At 37.4% G+C, this 18,093-nt stretch overlaps 2 long non-coding RNA genes across 7 annotated transcripts in view; one reads left to right on the top strand and one right to left on the bottom strand.

The window, feature by feature from the left end:
* Window positions 1–2,071: 2,071 nt before the first annotated feature.
* LOC122200915 overlaps window positions 2,072–18,093 on the bottom strand; it is a 101,094-nt gene continuing 85,072 nt past the window's right edge. For 3 of the 5 annotated variants that reach the window (XR_006193987.1, XR_006193994.1, XR_006193999.1), the window contains 3 exons: window positions 17,797–17,920; window positions 12,572–12,950; window positions 2,072–2,626 (listed from right to left, as the gene is read on the bottom strand). This is a non-coding gene — a long non-coding RNA (uncharacterized LOC122200915). The remainder of the gene's footprint in view (window positions 2,627–12,571; window positions 12,951–17,796; window positions 17,921–18,093) is intronic. The other 2 variants (XR_006193991.1, XR_006194000.1) reach the window with 2 other exon arrangements.
* The window catches only part of LOC122200904, a 44,752-nt gene continuing 31,796 nt past the window's right edge, over window positions 5,138–18,093 (top strand). For both annotated transcript variants that reach the window (XR_006193984.1, XR_006193981.1), the window contains exon 1: window positions 5,138–5,180. This is a non-coding gene — a long non-coding RNA (uncharacterized LOC122200904). The remainder of the gene's footprint in view (window positions 5,181–18,093) is intronic.

Below are 18,093 nucleotides of genomic sequence, written 5' to 3'. Positions count from 1 at the left end.
TGATTGTTGTTATGCCTCCTAACATACCTGGAAGAGGGGATATGTGTTAGTGTTTCCTTTTACCTAACCTTGTGATTGTATGTGTGTGTGTGAACTCGAGGTGTATTCCAGAGTGCTGGGATGGCTTTTTTTGGTTTCTTTCAGAATCTCTTTCTAACTTGCCCATTGATGCCTGGAATTCCTCAAAAGGGGCACAGCATTTCATTCTATAATTAGCATTATAAATTAACATACAAACATTCTGGGAGAGGTGACACATAGAATTTCATATTATGAGTTAAAAAGACTTGAAGAAGCTCTTTTTCTGAGAGTAAATTTTGACAGGGTTAAGAAGCTGAAGGAAGTGAATGCTGACAAATGGGGAAGCATAAACATGAGAAAGCTTAGAGTACCAAAAGCACATTTTACTTGCTTCACATTTTTGTCTGGAGCTGGCCCTGGGGAGCAACTTGAAGAGGACCATTACATAGACTTTGAGTTTTGGTAGCAAACACCTCCCCTCCATCCTCCTCAAGAGAATGTAAGCTTGTAGGGTTGTACCCTGGGCCCACTTCACATTGAGAACACTTAAATTGTTGAGCAATGCTGCACAGTACCAGGAACTGCACCAAAGGGAGCCTATCTGATGGTAAAATAGCAAATGGAATATACTTCAATACCAGTGTTTAGAACATGAAGAGCAATGACAGTTCAGCGAGGTTAATGTAACAACTTTTGCTTGGTTTTTTTTTACTGTTTATATAATTTCTGTTTGTTTATTTATTTGGCAGCCAGCATGGAAAGCCTATCTTTTAAAACTATCCATAGAATATGAGGGCACTCTAGGCATTTTACATTACCTTATACTTAATAATAACAACCCGTTGCTAAGGATCACAGCACAGATGGCATATGAAATTACTAGGAGGATGCAGCATTTCTGACAGTCTCATTTAGTCTGATTTTGATAAAATAACTATTCGATGAAAATGAGTTTCTGTGTTTTGAGTATTCTGGCATATTCTGGCATGTTGTAGATCGAACATTAAATAATAGTGTCTTGTTCTGTATCTAATATTAGTTCCCAGCATATCTGTCCTCAGTACCCTTCAAACCCAGTGTTCCCTTGTTTTCATTTTCTTTGCCTTTTCTCACAATTATCAAGATGAAAATGAAGTTAAGGAAGCTGCTGAGTCTCTGCACGTGTATATAATGGATATCATGTTGACCCATATTCCAAAGACCTCTGGAAAACACAGGGACAGGTAAAAAGGAGTAAAGAAAAAAGGGGGGGGGGTTATTGATAATGTACAGAGAGCCAGCAGTCTGATACCAGGGACAAGACCTATTTGGGAACCAGACAAAAAAATACAGGTATTCTAGTCAGAAAGAGGATTGTGTCTGGGACCACTTGGGTCATCTCTCCAAAAGCCTTTCATTTGAGTAGTATTTACTAGATAAGTCCCACTCTCAGGGGCTTTTTCTTAAAGACACTGCTGGGTTTCTGACACCTACAGGTATGTAGACTTCCCTCTTCTCCTGCACCAAACATTTTTGTAGACTTATTTAGCAATTCAAGAATCCTTTCAAGATGTTAAAATCCAAACTACTATCAAGAATAACTATCCTAGGGGGCACCTGGCTGGCTCAGTTGGTGGAGCCCGCAACTGACTCTTGACCTCAGGGTTGTAAGTTCGAGTCCCATGTTGGGTGTACAGATTACTTAAAAATAAAAATCTTAAAAAAAAAAAAAGAACTATCCTAATTATGATGGGGTTGAGATTGCTATCAGACTAGATGCATGAGGGAAGATTGCAAGAAAAAGGAAAGATAATTATAGTGAAATCCAGGATCTGCAAATCCCAGCACACCACTCCATTGTGCCCACAATTGATGATTCTTGGTATTGCTCTGAACTTAAGTACTTTCTCCTGAGCTCTCTTGAAAGGGCCAAGAAGAATGAATAAATTCTTAATATGAAAGAATGAATAAAGAATAGGAAGAGATTAGTGTGTTTTTTGGTATTTTATTCTCCCAGAAACACAAGGCATGTAGACTATCAAAGACAGAAACTATCAAATTACAGATTTTCAAAGGACCCCTAAAAACACCTAGTTCCCACCTCTGTTTCTACATAAACTTGTCATTCTGAAAACTTAAGGTAAGATTTTATCTATATACTTATTTTAAAAGTTTTCTGACAGCCATATAGCATTGTTTTTCCTCAAATATTTCAGTTAGAATTAGTTTCTAATATGTAATACAAGTTTGGCTGTAATTTAAGGCAATTTCTTTTTTTTTTTTTTGTCTTTTTTCACTGTTTTTCATGTTGGTTTTCTTCTTATACATACCTGCTGTTACATTTTAGATAAAGATATTAGATGATTTTATTCCCTTAGTTATGAGATTAAAATTGCTTAGGACTGCACATTCATTTTTTATGTTCAAGTTCTAGTGGCAAATTCATTCTTTATAAACATGCTTCTTTATATGGTGTGTCCCCGCGTGGTTTGCAGTTCCAAGGGCAGCAATGACGAAAATTCTTGAGGTAAAAGCTCATCTGTGACTTGATTCCTCCAATTCAGTTCTCACAACAATTCAGTGTCTCAGCTTTACTCCCTTTTGAGTGTTCTCCTTGAAACTAATACTATGGAAAACAAAACAAAACAAAAACAAAACCCCTCTTAGATATGGATAATACAGAAGGAGAGGGAAAATCTACAAAAGATCTCTTATGGACTGCTCACTGCTTGCTTCAGGGATATTTTTGAAAACAGAAATTATATCTACACAGCCAAAAATGCCTGGAACCAGGGCTGTGCTGAGTTGCAGACTCTGTCTGTCTCCACAGCCAAGCTGGGGCAGCTCTGGCCACTGGGCCTGGGCTCTGGGCCACTCTGGTTGGCAGCCTAGCCAACCAGAACAGGCCAGGGAGGTGGGGCTGTGGGGCAGCCTTGCTGTCTCCCCAGGACTGTGCAAGTGAAAACTCTAATAGGATTCCTGAGAAGGATTAGACCCAATCAGAGTGCTGATGCCACGTTAATCCTTTGGCTACTTTAACTCAAGTCCCCAGTGAGGCTGAGGAAAAAATGGAAATTATCACTTTTCCTGTTCCTCCCTCACTATGAAAGCATGACTGCACAACCTTCAAAAAGCCATCTTTAACAATCCCACTATCTTTTATCTATTTCTCTAACTGGATTTTTTGGCAGTAAAGGAGGATGTGAGCAAGCAACACATGTGCAACTAAACTTAACAAGAGCAAGAGCCAGCCTTGCTGGCTGATGGAACTGATACTCAAAGCAGTGGTTCCAAGCGTTGTAAAACTGCCATGATGTGGAGATTTGGCTGTATGTATGTCAACTAGATGATTACAAGTCACCAAACCAGGTCATTTGAGTCCATCATATTCCATCTGGGAACTGAATTACTTAATCTGGCTGCCTAAAATAATCAGATTAACTAGAAAACTGCCAGACTATTTAGGTTTGGGGTTGGTAAATATAAAACAGTAAGATAAAGAAGTACCATGCATTGCAGATTATAGGGAATCTAAAAAGTGCCATCAGATCCTTCCCATAGAGTCCTCTCTGGTATGTATGTGCTTGCTTTCCAGTAGACTGCAGGCTAATACTGTCTCTATCCTAGAGGTATTAAACATACCTTCCCCTTCTCAGCTTTTGCATTAGGAGGGAAATCCGTAATGGAAACTGACCAGGTGGAGATCTCATTATTTTTGGTGATCAAAGAAAAACAATTGATCCTTGGACATTGTTTTCCCTTGTGGAACAAGAATTGTAATTTGTGCCATTGGTTGGTTCTCTCCCTACCCAAAGGAAAATTAGGAAATTAGAGTGCAGATCCTAAAATAGGTTGTACTTCTGAACTCACTGGTAATTAATAATAGATATCTCTAACCCCTAGACAATTAGTGTTCATATATAATTCCCTTGACTCAGAGGGGAAACAAAAGAAACAAACAAAAAAAGAGTAAAGCCAAATGTAAAATCGAATCAGATTTTGTACACTGTTCCCCATAGCCAAAATGGAGACTTGGAAATTTATGCTGTCCAATTACAATGTTGCTTCACATTTAAAGGAAAGAAGAATAGAGCAGTTATCTAAAATACCATTCCAGGTCAGAGCATACCACTGTCACTGACTGGCTAAATTTGTCTCCAGCTTTGTGCTTATTCTCCCTCCCCCAGCTTCTGGATCCTTCTCTCTCAGGTTTGACCTTATAATTGTACTGACCCAGACCAATCTCGGAGCAATGGAGACCCTCAAATCAAAACAGATTAATCTCCCCAGGATTGATAATCTATCCAAGGTCTACATCCCCTTTCATTTCCAGCACTGTCAGTAAGATGGACAGTTAGCAGTCAGCAAGAAAAACTCCCTTTGGTCACCTATGGTGCAGTAGCACATACATTATAAAATAGAAATATGTATTTATGGCATGCTGTAAAGAGAGTTCTAATCTGAACACTGAAAAAAAAAGTGAATGATAATGTCAACCACATACATTCATCTATTTCATCCCCTTGCATTTAAGTTTTGCTTTGTCTTTTTCCCCAAAACTGGGTAGTTTAGACATTTCCTATAATACATCTTCATTAGAGTCCATAAATGTTTTATGGATGTGCATTTAGAAAAGTTGCTTTAAAACTTGAATTTAAGCAAGACCATCACTACAAGAAAAAGAAAAGTATCATTGACATCTGCTGAAGTGTTCATTTCTCTGAAAGCACAGAGGGTATTAACACAGACTCTCTCTTGTTAAATGGTAAGTTTTAAAATTGTTCAAAGAATGCCAAAGGATTTTTTTTTTAATGTTTGTTTATTTTGTAGAGAGAGAAAGAGAGACGGGAGAGAGGGAGAGAGAGGGAATATCCCAAGCAGGCTCCGCGCTGTTGCTATAAACATTGGATGATGTATACCTCTGAATTAGTATTTTTTCATTCTTTTTTTAATTTTTTTTTAACGTTTATTTATTTTTGAGACAGAGACAGAGCATAAACGGGGGAGGGGCAGACAGAGAGGGAGACACAGAATCGGAAGCAGGCTCCAGGCTCTGAGCCATCAGCCCAGAGCCCCACGCGCAGCTCGAACTCAGGGACCGCGAGATCATGACCTGAGCTGAAGTCGGACGTTTAACCGACTGAGCCACCCAGGCGCCCCAGTATTTTTTCATTCTTAAGGTAAATACATAGTAAGTGCAATTGCTGGATTGTAGAGTAGTTCTATTGTTAACTTTTTGAGGAAACTCGGTACTGTTTTCCAGAGTGGCTGCACCAATTTGCATTCCCACCAACAGTGTAAAAGTGTTCCCCTTTCTTGGCATCTTTGCCCACACATTTTGTTTGTGTTGTTAATGTTAGCTCTTCTGACAGGTGTGAGGTGGTACCTCATTATGATTTTGATTTGTATTTCCCTTGTGATGAGTGATGTTGAGTATGTGTTCATGTGTTTATTCACCATCTGCATGTCTTCTTTGGAAAAATGTCTATTCATGTCTTCTCATTTTTTTAATTGGATTATACATTTTTTGGATGTTGAGTTTTCTAAGTTCGTTTTATATTTGGATACTAACCCATCAGCAGGCATGTCATTTGCAAGTATCTCCTCCCATTCCATACACTGCCTTTTAGTTTTGATTGTTACCTCCACTGTGCAGCAGCTTTTTATTTTGAGGCCCCAATAGTTTATTTTTGCCTTTATATCCCCTGCCTTAGGAGACATGTCTAGTAAGAAATTGCTACAGCCAGTGTCAAAGAGGTTACTGCCTGTGTTCTCATCTAGGATTTTTAATGGTTTCAAGTCTCACATTTAGGTCTCTCATCCATTTTGAATTTATTTCTGTGTAGGGTATAAGAGAGTGGTCAACTTTTCGTTCTTCCGCATGTTGCTATCTAGTTTTCCCAACACTATTTGTGGGAGAGACTGTCTTTGGCCCATTGTATAATCTTTCCCGCTTTGTCAAAAATTCATTGGCTGAATAGTTGTGGTTCCTTTCTGGGTTTTTATTCTGTCCCATTGTTTTATGTGTTTATTTTTGTGCCAGTATCATACTGTTTTGATAAGTACAGCTTTGTAATAGAACTTGACGTCCAGAAACGTGATGCCTCTAGCCTTTCTTTTCTTCTGTAAGGTTGCTTTGGTTATTCAGGGTCATGTGTGGTTCCATACAAATTTTAGGATTACTTGTTTTAGCTCTGTGAAAAATGGTGGTCATATTTTGATAGGGATTGTATTAAATGTTTAGATGGCTTTGGGAAATAAAGACATTTTAACAATATTTGTCCTTTCAATCCATGAGCATGGCATTTTTTTCCATTTCTTTGTGTCATCTTCAATTTCTTTCATTAGTGTTTTATAATTTTCAGAGTACAGATCTTTGATCTTTTTGGTTACATTTATCCCTAGTTATCTTACAGGTTTTGAATGGGATCAATTCCTTGTTTTCTCTTTTTGCTGCTGCATTATTGATACATAGAAATGCAAAAGATGCCTGTATGTTGATTTTGTATTCTGCGACTTTACTGAATTTGTGTATCAGTTCTATCAGTTTTTTGGTGGAGTCTTTTGGGTTTTCTATATACTGTATCATGTTATCTGCAAATAGTGAAGGTTTGACTTCTTCCTAGCTGATTTGAATGCCTTTTATTTCTTTGTATTGTCTTACTGGTATGGCTAGGATTTCCAGTACTGTGTTAAATAACAGTGGTGAGACTGGAAATCCCTATCTTCTTTCTGACTGTAGAGGAAACGCTCTCAATTTTTCCCCACTGAGGTTGATATTAATTAACAGTGGCTTTTTCATAGATGTCCTTCATGATGTTGAGGTATGTTCCCCCTAAACCTACTTTATGAGGGCTTTTATAATGAATCAATGTTGCGCTTTGTCAAATGCTTTTTCTGCATCTACTGAGAGGATCATATGGGTCTTACCCTTTCTTTTACAACTGTGGTGTATCATGTTGATTGATTTATGAATATTGAACCATTGTTGCAGCCCAGAAATAAACCCCACTTGATCATGAATGATTCTTTTAATGTACTGTTGGATTTGATTTGCTAGGATTTTATTGAGATTTTTTGTATCCATGTTACTCAGAGATATTGGTCTGTAGTTTTTTGTTTGTGTGTGTGTGTGTTTTTTGTTTGTTTGTTTGTTTGTTTTTGTTTTTGTTTTTTTTTTAGGGGAGGCTTAATATGGTTTTGGTTTCAGGGTAATTCTGGACTCAGAGAATGAATTTGGAAGTTTTCCTCCCATTTCTATTTTTTTGGAATAGTTTGAGAAGAATAGGTATTAACACATCTTTAAAAGGTAGGGGGCACCTGGGTGGCTCAGTCAGTTAAGTGTCCAACTTTGGTTCAGGTCATGATCTCACAGTTCGTGAGTTCAAGCCCCGCATCAGGCTCTGTGCTGACAGCTTAGAGCCTGCTTTGAATTCTGTGTCTCCCTCTCTCTCTGCTCCTCCCCCCCTCATTCTCTCTATCCTTCAAAAATAAATAAAAACATTTTTAAAAAATTATAAATGTTAGGTAGAAACACCTGTGAAGCCATCTGGACCTGGACTTCGGTTTGTTGGGAGATATTTTTATTACTAATTCAATGTCTTTGCTGGTTATCAGTTTGTTCCAGATTTCTATTTCTTCCTGTTTCAGTTTTGATAGTTTATATGTTTCTAGGAATTTATCCATTTCTTCCAGGTTGTCCAATTTGTTAGCATATAGTTTTTCATAATATTCTCTTATAATTTTTGTATTTCTGTGGTGTTGGTTGTTATTTCTCCTTCCATCTGTGATTTTATTTATTTGGGTCCTTTTTATTTTCTTTTGGATAAGTATGGTTAGGGGTTTATCAATGTTAATAATTTTTTTCAAGAACCAGTTCCTGGTTTCATTAATCTATTCTATTGTTTTTTTAGTTATTATATCATTTATTTCTGCTCTAATCTTTAATACTTCCTTCCTTCTGCTGGCTGTGGGCTTTATTTGTCCCCACCCTCAATGCGGAAAAACGGAGAGCTTTTACAGCCAGAAAGAAAACAGGGATTTCCACTCTCACCACTGTTATTTAACATAATACTGGAAATTGTGGCCATAATAATCAGACAAATGTCTAGGTGTAAGATCAGGTTGTTTCAGATTTTTTTTTTTTTTTTTTTTTTTTTTTTTTTGCTTCTTGAGGTATGCACCTGTATAGCTATGTTCCTTCCTTTTAGGACCACTCTGGTTGCATTGCAAAGGTTTTGGACAATTGTGTTTTTATTTGTTTCCATGTATTTTTTTCTTAATTTCTTTTTTTTCCTGGTGACCCATTCATTGTTTAGTAGTATGTGGTTTAACCTCCATGTATTTGTGGTCTTTCCAATTTTTTTTTTTTTGTAATGGGCTTCAAGTTTTATAGAATTGTGGGTAGGAAATATGAATGATATGATCTCAATCTTTTTGTACTTGTTGAGACCTGATTTGTGTAATCTTTTCTGGAGAATATCCCAGGTGCACTTGAAAAGAATGTATATTCTGCTGCTTTAGGATGAAATGTTCTGAATATATCTGTAAAGTCCATCTGGTCCAGTGTGTCATTCAAAGCCATTGCTTTTTTATTGTATTTCTGCTTAGATTATCTGCCCACTGATGTGTAGATGGGGTGTTAAAGTCCTCTACTATTAATGTATCATCAATGAGTTCCTTTATGTTTGTTATTGCTTTATATATTTGGGTACTCCATATTGGTGGCATAATTAGAATTGTTACATCTTCTTGTTGGATTGTCCCCTTTATGGTGATACAATGCTCTTGTTCAGTATTTGGCTTAAAGTAGAGTTTGTCTTAGGGGTGCCTGCATGGCTCAGTCAGTTAAGTGTCCGACTTTGGCTCAGGTCATGATCTCATGGTTCATGGGTTCAAGCCCCATGTCGGGCTCTGTGCTGACAGCTCAGAGCCTGGAGCCTGCTTCCTATTCTGTGCCCCTCCCCTGTTCACACTTGGTCTCTCTCTCAAAAATAAGTATTTAAAAAAACTTCAACTCTAGTTTGTCTGATATAAGTATTACTACTCTGGCTTGCTTTTGATGTCCATTTGCATGACAAATGTTTCTCCATCCCTTCACTTTCAATCTGCTGGTGTCTTTGGGTCTAAAATGAGACTCTTATAGGCAGCATATATAGATGGATCTTGTGTTTTGTCCATTTACATTCAGAATAATTATTGGTAGATGTATATTTAATGCTATTTTATTACTTATTTTGTCATTGTTTCGGGAGATTTTCTCTGTTCCTTTCTCTTTGTCACTTTTGGTCTTTCCTTTGCCCTCAATGAGTCCTTTTAATATTCTTGCAGGGCTGATTTAGTGGTCATGAATCCTTTAGTTTTTGTTGGTCTGGGAAACTGGTTATCTCTCCTTCTATTCTTAATGATAGCCTTGTTGTGTAAGAGTATTCCTGGCTGTGGATCTTTCCCATTCAGCATGTTGAATACTTCTTGCCACTCTCTTCTTTCTTGCCAAGTTTCTGCTGAGAAATCTGCAGGTAACCTTATGAGTCTTCCCTTATAAGTTAATAACTTCTTTTGCTACTGCTTTTAAGATTTTTTTCCTTATCACTACATTGTGCCAATTTAATTGCAATGTCTTGCTGTAGACCTGCTTTTATTGGTTTTGATGGGAGTTCTCTGTGCCTCCTGGATCTGGATGTCTGTTTCCTTCCCATGATTAGGGAACATTTTCAGCTATTATTTCCTCAAATTTTCTGCCCCTTTTCTCTCTCTTCTTTTTCTTCTAGGACTCCTGTAATATGAATGTTATTACTTTTGATGGAGTCACTGAGTTCCCTAAGTCTATTCTCATGTTCCATAATACTTCTTTTTTTCACCTTTATCATTTTCCATTATTTTGTCCTTTTTATCACTTATGCATTCCTCTTTCTTGCAGCCTTCTGTTGATTGCATCAAGCCTATTTTCAATATCAGTTATTGTTTTTTTTCATTTCTGATTCTTTAACTCTTATCTCTGCAGTAAGGTTTCCCTGAAGTCTTCCATTCTCTTCTCAAGCCCAGCCGCTATCCTTAGATTGTTGCTTTAAATTCTCCATCAGGCATGTTATTTGTATCTGTTTCACTTAGATCTCTGGCTGTGACCTTATCTAGTTCTTTAATTTGGGATGAAGTCCTCCATCCCTGCATTTTGTCTAAGTCTCTATCTTCTTTTGTATGTTAGAAAAACCCATTATTGTCCCTGCTCCTGAGAGTAATGGCTTTGTGAAGAAGAGGTCATATAGTGTCCTGGGTCTGATGCTTCAGGGAATGCCTACGGTGTGGGCTGCATGTGCTTTACTGTTGTGTTTTGGCTTCTCTATCCTTCAGGCCAATCATCCCTAGAGGCTCTCCTTGCCTGAAATGGGTAGTGTTTGCTTTTTGCCCAGAATATGGCAAGTTATAACTAGATATGCTGTGGTCTGCTTGTTAAATGAGACCTGATTCTACTTCCACAAACCCAAAGCTTTGCAGGACTCTGGTCAGGACATGTGGTGTGTTTAGGGGTTTCTGCTGGTCTTTTGGGGAAGGATCTTGACATACTGGGACTGAGGCAAGCTTGACTGAGAAGGGCAGTCACACCACAATGCAGCAGTATGGGACTTGGAACAAACAGGGTAGACAGCAAGTGTCAGTGTTTTGCTCTTAATACAGGTAGTTCTATGTTTATGCTGAGACGTGGGGGAGGGCAGTGGCAAGAGCTAGCTCCTTTGTTTCCAGAGAGGCATCCCATTAACACTACCTCTCAGCAACTCACTCCAAGAGGAGCAAATAATCTCCCCTCTGTGCATCCCAGGCATTTCTCAGGTCACTGTTTCAAAGCCTTCTGCCCCCTGGGTGGTTTGCCTGATTTCTCTCTACAAGTAGTGGAGCATGCCCAGGGCTCTATCCCAGGCAAGCCTGCTGGCCTTTATTTAAAACTGCAGTCTTTAAACCCTGCTGGTCACAAGAAAATCAGCCCCTCTCATTTTTGCAGCCGCTGGCTTTGGGGAAGTGTTTTCCTTTCCTGCAGACTCCACTTTCTAGCCTTTCTCTGTGACAAGGGCTCCTTCCTGTCTGTAGCACTTGGAATCCATTTCTCCTCTAAGCCACATCTCCACACTTCCTACCTTCCTCTATGTGGCTTCTTCTCTCCCTTTGGATGTGCAGTTTGTTCTTTTAGTCCTCAAAATGGTTTCTGGTGGTATTTAGAAAGATTTGATAGCTATCTAGTTGTGTTGCAGGGACAAGACAAGGCTAGGGTCCTCCTACTATGCTGCCATCTTAGTATCCAGACATGATTTATTCTTAAAAACTGGAGGGGAGTATTTTCTCCAAGGAAAAATTTTTTATGAGTGTGCAAAGGTGTTTTCAAATGAGTCTTGTTACTTAATAGTAATGAGTGAAAGCAAAATAAGTAAAATAAGTGAAGACTGTTATTTCCATCCTATGACCCAATCCATCCCATTTTGAGCTTTTTTACGTTTATCCTATTTTGAGCCTTTTGTTTTTAATTCATTGTCTGATGTTATTATTGTAACCAAGCGCCCCCCAAGCCAAAAATCCATGTAGCACTTGTCATTCCCCCAAAATGTAACTGCTAAGAGCCTATTTTTGACCAAAAGCTTTACTGATAAAATATACAAAATGTGTTAATCATCTGTTTATGTATTATGTATACATATGTATTCTGGCAATAAAGTAAGCTAGTGAAAAAGGTTTAAAAATCAGAAGAGAATATACATTTACAGTGCTGTACTGTGTTTATTGAAACAAAAAAATCCGTGTATAAGTGGACCTGTGCAGTGTGGTTTAAGTATGTTGTTTGGATTTTGTTTTACAGTCTAATCTCCCATTTACATTTATTATTATAATGAAAATATTGGGTCTTATGTTTACTTGTTAAAGGATTTCTATCTGTTTTTTTTTTTTTTTAATTTTTTTTTTTTTTTTAACGTTTATTTATTTTTGAGACAGAGAGAGACAGAGCATGAACGGGGGAGGGTCAGAGAGAGGGAGACACAGAATCTGAAACAGGCTCCAGGCTCTGAGCTGTCAGCACAGAGCCCGACGCGGGGCTCGAACTCACGGACCGCGAGATCATGACCTGAGCCGAAGTCGGCCGCTTAACCGACTGAGCCACCCAGGCGCCCCTGATTTCTATCTGTTTTAAAATGCTGTACTGATGTTTTCATTTTCTGATTTCTGCCATATGTATTCATGTCTTTTGTCTTATATTTCTGTTTTAAACCATATGTAACCTATTTTAAATTCTAATCTTGTTTTTTACATTTAAAAATCATTTAATTTATATTTTGAGTGGGATGCATTGATCAGAACAAGAAGCTATTGCATACTAAACATGGATAAGCATGAGTTTACTGGAAGCAATTGAAGTTAAGTTGTAGAATGAAGAAGAATTGTGCCTATTAGCTAGACATTGAGGGGAAAGGAAGGGAGAACAGGAACAGAGAAAAGTAGAATCCATTGCATGACTTGCATTCTCTTAACATACTATGAAGGTATATTAATTATCTATTGCTATTGTAATAAGTTACCCGAAACTGAGTACCTTCATACCAAATTTTATAACTTCAGGTTCTGTAGGTCAGAAGTCCAGTGGGCTCAAGTCTCTGCTTAGAGTTTCACAAGACTGGTATCAAAGGGTTAGCAGTGTTGTATTCCTTTATGAAGGCTCTGGGAAAGAATCTTCTTGTTTATTTGGACTATTGGTAGAATTCAGTTCCCTACAGTCGTAGGACAGAGGTTCAGTTTAATTGCTGGCTATCAGCTGAGGGGTGTTCTCAGCTTCTAGATGCTACGTGCATTCCTTGGCTCATAGTCCCCTTCCTCCATCTTCAGAGTCAGGATTTGGGTCAGATCCTCACACTGCATCCCTCTGACTCCAGCTGGGAAAGGTTCTCCTCTTATTTTTTGTTTTGTTGGTTTTACTGCAATATTAAAATAACACACAAGCAATTTGAATCCAGTCTTGCTCTGATTTAGTCAACTTTTCACCAAAAAGTTGCCAAATTAATTTTTCTTAAATATCACTTAAATAGGTATGAAACAACCAGCTAGCTTGCTTGCTTCCTTCCCTTCCTCTCCCTTCCTTTTATAGGCTGGTGTGATTAGATTTGTCTGAAAGGGATAATCTTTCCATTTCAAGATCGATAAACTTCACATCGGGACAGTCTTTTTTTGCTATGTAACATGACCTACTTATAGGTTTCAGACATTAGGGAGTAGACATTTTTGAGAGGTATTTCTTCATCCTATAGCAGAAGGATAGGCAAGAACCTATTAGAAATCAGCTCAGGCAGCATTAGGAGTTCTGGGCAAAGCTTCATTGTATTGACCTGACAATAGTATCCTGCCTTATGAAAATGAATTATAATAAGAAAAACCATATGCAAGTTAAATGAACAGTAATTATAGGTGGAATTACACATGGCCTGGAGAATCTCACTTTGGGGAGGGTCTAGCAAGAGTTTGATAAGGAGTTTTGATGGAGATCAAGAACAGTAAGTGAAGGGAAAGAATGTGACACCTATGCAGGGAAATACAACAGAGACCTTCTGGGCATTGCAGACTTACTGCTATTCTTTGTGACCCAGGTTGGAGTAGATAATAAGTAATAAATCATGTAGTGGTCTCATCCAAGTTGCCTCATTTAGTGTGGCATTACTATTTGAAAAACAAAACAAAACAAAATTCTTATTAAGAAATGTTTCCTGAGAAAAAGCAGGTGATCAGCCTTCTGTGCTCTATGTAGGGGTGCAAAGCACTCTAATCACTCTATACCTTGAATTCTGTTCCTTTAACATTATCCTGGAGGATTATGCCATTCCAGGAGAAGTGGCATGGAGACAACAGTATTTGTCAATGTTTGGAGTCAAGGTTGAAATATTATATTAAGAGTTACATAAAACCATTCCCTTCCCTCTAGAAACCATGAGTTTGCAATGTATTTTATTTTTTTCATGTACCTAGCTTCTCAATATTTTCTGTTACATCTAAATTTTGCATCTAGATTATTCTTAGTACATTGTTTTTATCTATTCTTTTGAGTTTTATATTCAATTTTACTAAATAGATTTATAGCTATCAGTAATTCTACTGAGAGACCTTTTATAAAACTATTTTTCTATTCTTTAGTTCTTAATTGGATAGAGATGATATTGTATCAGTATGTGCTCAGTGTAAGAAAAGTAGAAACATTTCTTTTTCTGAAATATTTATTCTCCAAAAATCATTTTGTAGGGCAAACATTTAATCAGGCTCTACATAAGACTGCTTTTTCTTTTTCAGCCTATTTTGGATTCATCCTTTTCTCTCCACCTAAATTTTATTCTTCTACTTCAGACAGAAATATTCAGACTTAGATTTCTCTGTTGACCTTTCAACTTCTTTCCTCCCCAGTCTCTGCCCATCTCTATCAGTCCTCACGCTGGTGCTAATCCACTTTCCTAAAACATTTTGACCTTGCTGGTTTGTTCCTCATGACCTTACTAAAGCTGCGTGATATATGTTACTCCTTCTTGGATTGTCATTTCCATTTCTTTTCCCTGATCAAATCCTTAGGTTTCTTTCAACACTAAATGCAGATTATATCTTCTTGGCCTGATGACACCTGGCAACTTGTCTTTTCCTTGTCTCAATTCATGTAATATATATCATTCACTTCAAGGACATTAGCCTGAATTATATGTACTCTGTGCTCTTCTCTCATTGATTCTGTGAATCTTACTTCCTTTATCATATTTTAAGTTTGGTTAGGTCAGTGATTGTTTTTTCTTTAATGGCCTCCCCTGCACCTGGCCTGGTGCTATGCTCAGAGCCCAAGAGTGATTTGTTGTTCACTAAAATAAATAAGTTTATGCTAGATAACTCGGCTCAATAATTTAATGTAACTTTAAATTTAAATACAGAAGTTAAAAATGTGTTCATGGTTTTAAAATAAAGTTGTAAAACAAAGAAAATGAAAACTAAAAATCTCCTTAGCCTCTTTTTTCCCAATGTAAACTCTTAATGGTAACTTACATATACTTACACCTACAAGTAGAGAAAATATATAGGAATCCTATATAGGAATTTATAGGGAATCAAAATATGTAGGAAAATATATAGGAAACAGTGGATATACGGGTTTTTTTCTCACTTATTTTTTTCTTAGTTTGGTGATGTTTCTGTATCAGCATTTTTGGCTATATTTTATTACTTTTTAATGACTATGTAGCCTTTCATTGTGTAAATGTGCCAAGCACTATGGTGACAGTCAGTCTTGACAGTTTCTTGCTCTGGAACAAATGTAGCTACATTCATGTCAGATCTCTTAAGTAAACCTCCATCTCCAAAACCAGGAATTTATATTAACAGTGAGAAGAAGCGCATCAGAAAGAGTGAGAGAAACCTTTAATCTAACACCAAATTTTAACAGTAAGTGGATAAGATTTGATTAAAAGTTTGGTTAATCATGGGAAATACACTATGTTGAGCTCTATAGTAAAAAGGTATAAAGTTAACATTTGCACACTATTTTCCTTGGGATTATGACAGGGAGGGAGCCACATAGGAATCTGGAGGAAAAATGTTTCAGGCAAAAGCACAAGACAAGTACAAAGATTTGGGGATGGGAACATGGGGCTTAAGTAGAGTGAAGAAGAGAGCAAGTAGTATGAAATACTTTGCCTTGTTCCTGAATCAAATGAGAACATATTGTAGGGTTTTAAACGGACAAGTGAGTTAATCTGACTTATATTTTAAGAGAGTCACCTGCTGTTTTAAGACTACGTTGGAAGAGGGCAAGGGAACAGAGTGACTTGTCAAGTGTAGAGGTGTAGAGTCCAGCTCTACAGTAATCTAAGTAAGATTAATTGTAGCAATGGACTGTGAAATCTAAGCTACTGGGTTGGGGGGAAATGAGGGCGCCGTTGTGGGAATGAACAGTGAAAAACTGATAGGCTCAATGGATCATTAGATTCTGGTGGGGGCGAAGAGTGGTGGAGTATGGATATTAAAAGGACTGAGTGGGAAAACAGGAACAGCAAAGAAAAGAAAGCTGAGATAGCGTGGAGGTTAAGATGACTGAGAGGAAATTGAGGAACTCATAGGCCAGAGTAGTGCAAGGTTCATCTATAGCAATATTGATATTTCAACAAATTATGGCCAGAGTAAGGTTAGAGAATATGCTAGTGAGCCGGGAGCTAATACTTGGAAGGATGATGGGGGTGCTGTCTTCCTTATTGAAGAGTTGAACATTTGTTTCCTGAGAGCTTCTTCTATATCAGAGAATATTCAGGGAAAAAAATGCCATGATTAGCACAGTTTAGGGTCATGCTTATAGGAACTGAGTTCTAGAGCCAGACAGCTTGGGATCAGATGTCATCTTCTATTTACTAGCTGGGGGACCTGAAGCAAAATCTTATCTCAACTGTAAATTGGAGATGAAAGTACCTTCTTCCCAAGGTTGTTGTGAGTCTTACTTGAGATAATATATGTAAAGCACATAGACCAGCGCCTGGTGCAGACTAAGTGCTATGTAAGTGTTTGCCATTAATAATGTCACTTTTTTCCCTTGGGTATCACAGGGTATGTCAAGGAAATAGTCAACACATGCATTGTAAGTTGGTTAGAGGAGAAATTGGTAGAGAGCAATTTATCAGTGCCTTTACACAGCAATTCTATTTATCCTTTAGCTATACTTGCCCATCTATAAAATGACATATACAAAGATATTCTTGCTATATCATTGATAATAGTAAAAAGTTAATAATAAAATTATAATAGTAAAAAGGAACAACATATCCATAGAATACATCTGATGCAGCTCTTTAAAAGAATTCATTAGCTTTGTAATGTTGATACAGAATTCACCAGGACACATTGTTAAGTTAGAAAAAAAAAATCAAATGCAGGACAGTATATATACTTAGCATTTGATATACACATATAAACATTTCTCTGTGTGTGTGTAAATGAATATAGGATTTTTGAAAAGTTACACAGGAAGCCTCTGCTTCTCAGGAGGAAAACTGGGTAGAAGATAGGGGTAAGAGTACCATTACTGTTTCAACTTATATTCCATGGCAGCTTTTATATTTTGTGTTGTGTTTATATTAAAAAAAAATATTTTTTAACTAAGTGTTGATTTTATAACGTTAAAAGGCAAATCCCTTCAGGAAATATTTCTTGTACAACCAAGCTCATGGCAGTCTGTACAAGAGTCTGAGGAACACTAACATTAGTCCTTCCCTTGTACTTGTTGGGGAGGCAGGGTGCATCTCATGAATCTTTCCAGAATAAACCAGAAATACGAAATTGAACGATCTAGGGGGTTAAGAAGGCTAAGGGGCTGACAACTGTTTCAACTGGGGACTTTTGAACTCAAAACCAGATCTGAATATACATGTAATGTATTCAGAATGACTCAGGAACATGATCAATATCTATATATTTGGTTCAAAAAAAAAACTTCTCAGTTACCTGTCACAATACAGCAATATGAAAGCAATAGATCTCCTTATTCTTGTTCCAGCTGCTTTCTAGTAGCACTGCAACTAAGATGTTCTATTTATTTAAACCTAAATTTAGCATGAGGTGACTGGGCAGCTCAGGACACTGTAATAAAATGTTAGTGAGTGGTACTATGATCCATGGCTGCTGATGAGAATGTAGGACGTTAATGTTTCCAACAAGTCTTAAGGCCATGACACACATGGAAAAGAAAATAAGAGAGAAGTGGTAATTGAGATTCTGAGAAGGGACATTGAGAATTACCTACAAATAGAAACTGACCTTTTTTTCTTTTTCGTATCCTTAATCCCCTTCTAACCAAATATCACAGCGATGTGTTGGAAAAGCAGGCATGGTTTCTGTGCTACAGGCTATAGCCGATGTGTGAACAGAGCAGTTTCTAATCCTGTACCAAATATAAAATTAACTTAAAAAATGGCTTTCTGTTTCAGTTTGTTTGCTCATAAGTTACAAAGCCTTGATAGATATTTGAGGAAAATGAAAGCAATAAGCTCAAAGTTGTTCAACTGAGAAAAATAGCAGCTTTGAGCAACAGACATTTCTGAGAAACCTCTACCC

Source organism: Panthera leo, chromosome A1 (genome assembly GCF_018350215.1).
Source record: "Panthera leo isolate Ple1 chromosome A1, P.leo_Ple1_pat1.1, whole genome shotgun sequence".
NCBI classification, from domain to species: domain Eukaryota; kingdom Metazoa; phylum Chordata; class Mammalia; order Carnivora; family Felidae; genus Panthera; species Panthera leo.
Note: the sequence above shows the minus strand (reverse complement) of the source record. Positions and strands in the feature narration are given on the sequence as shown.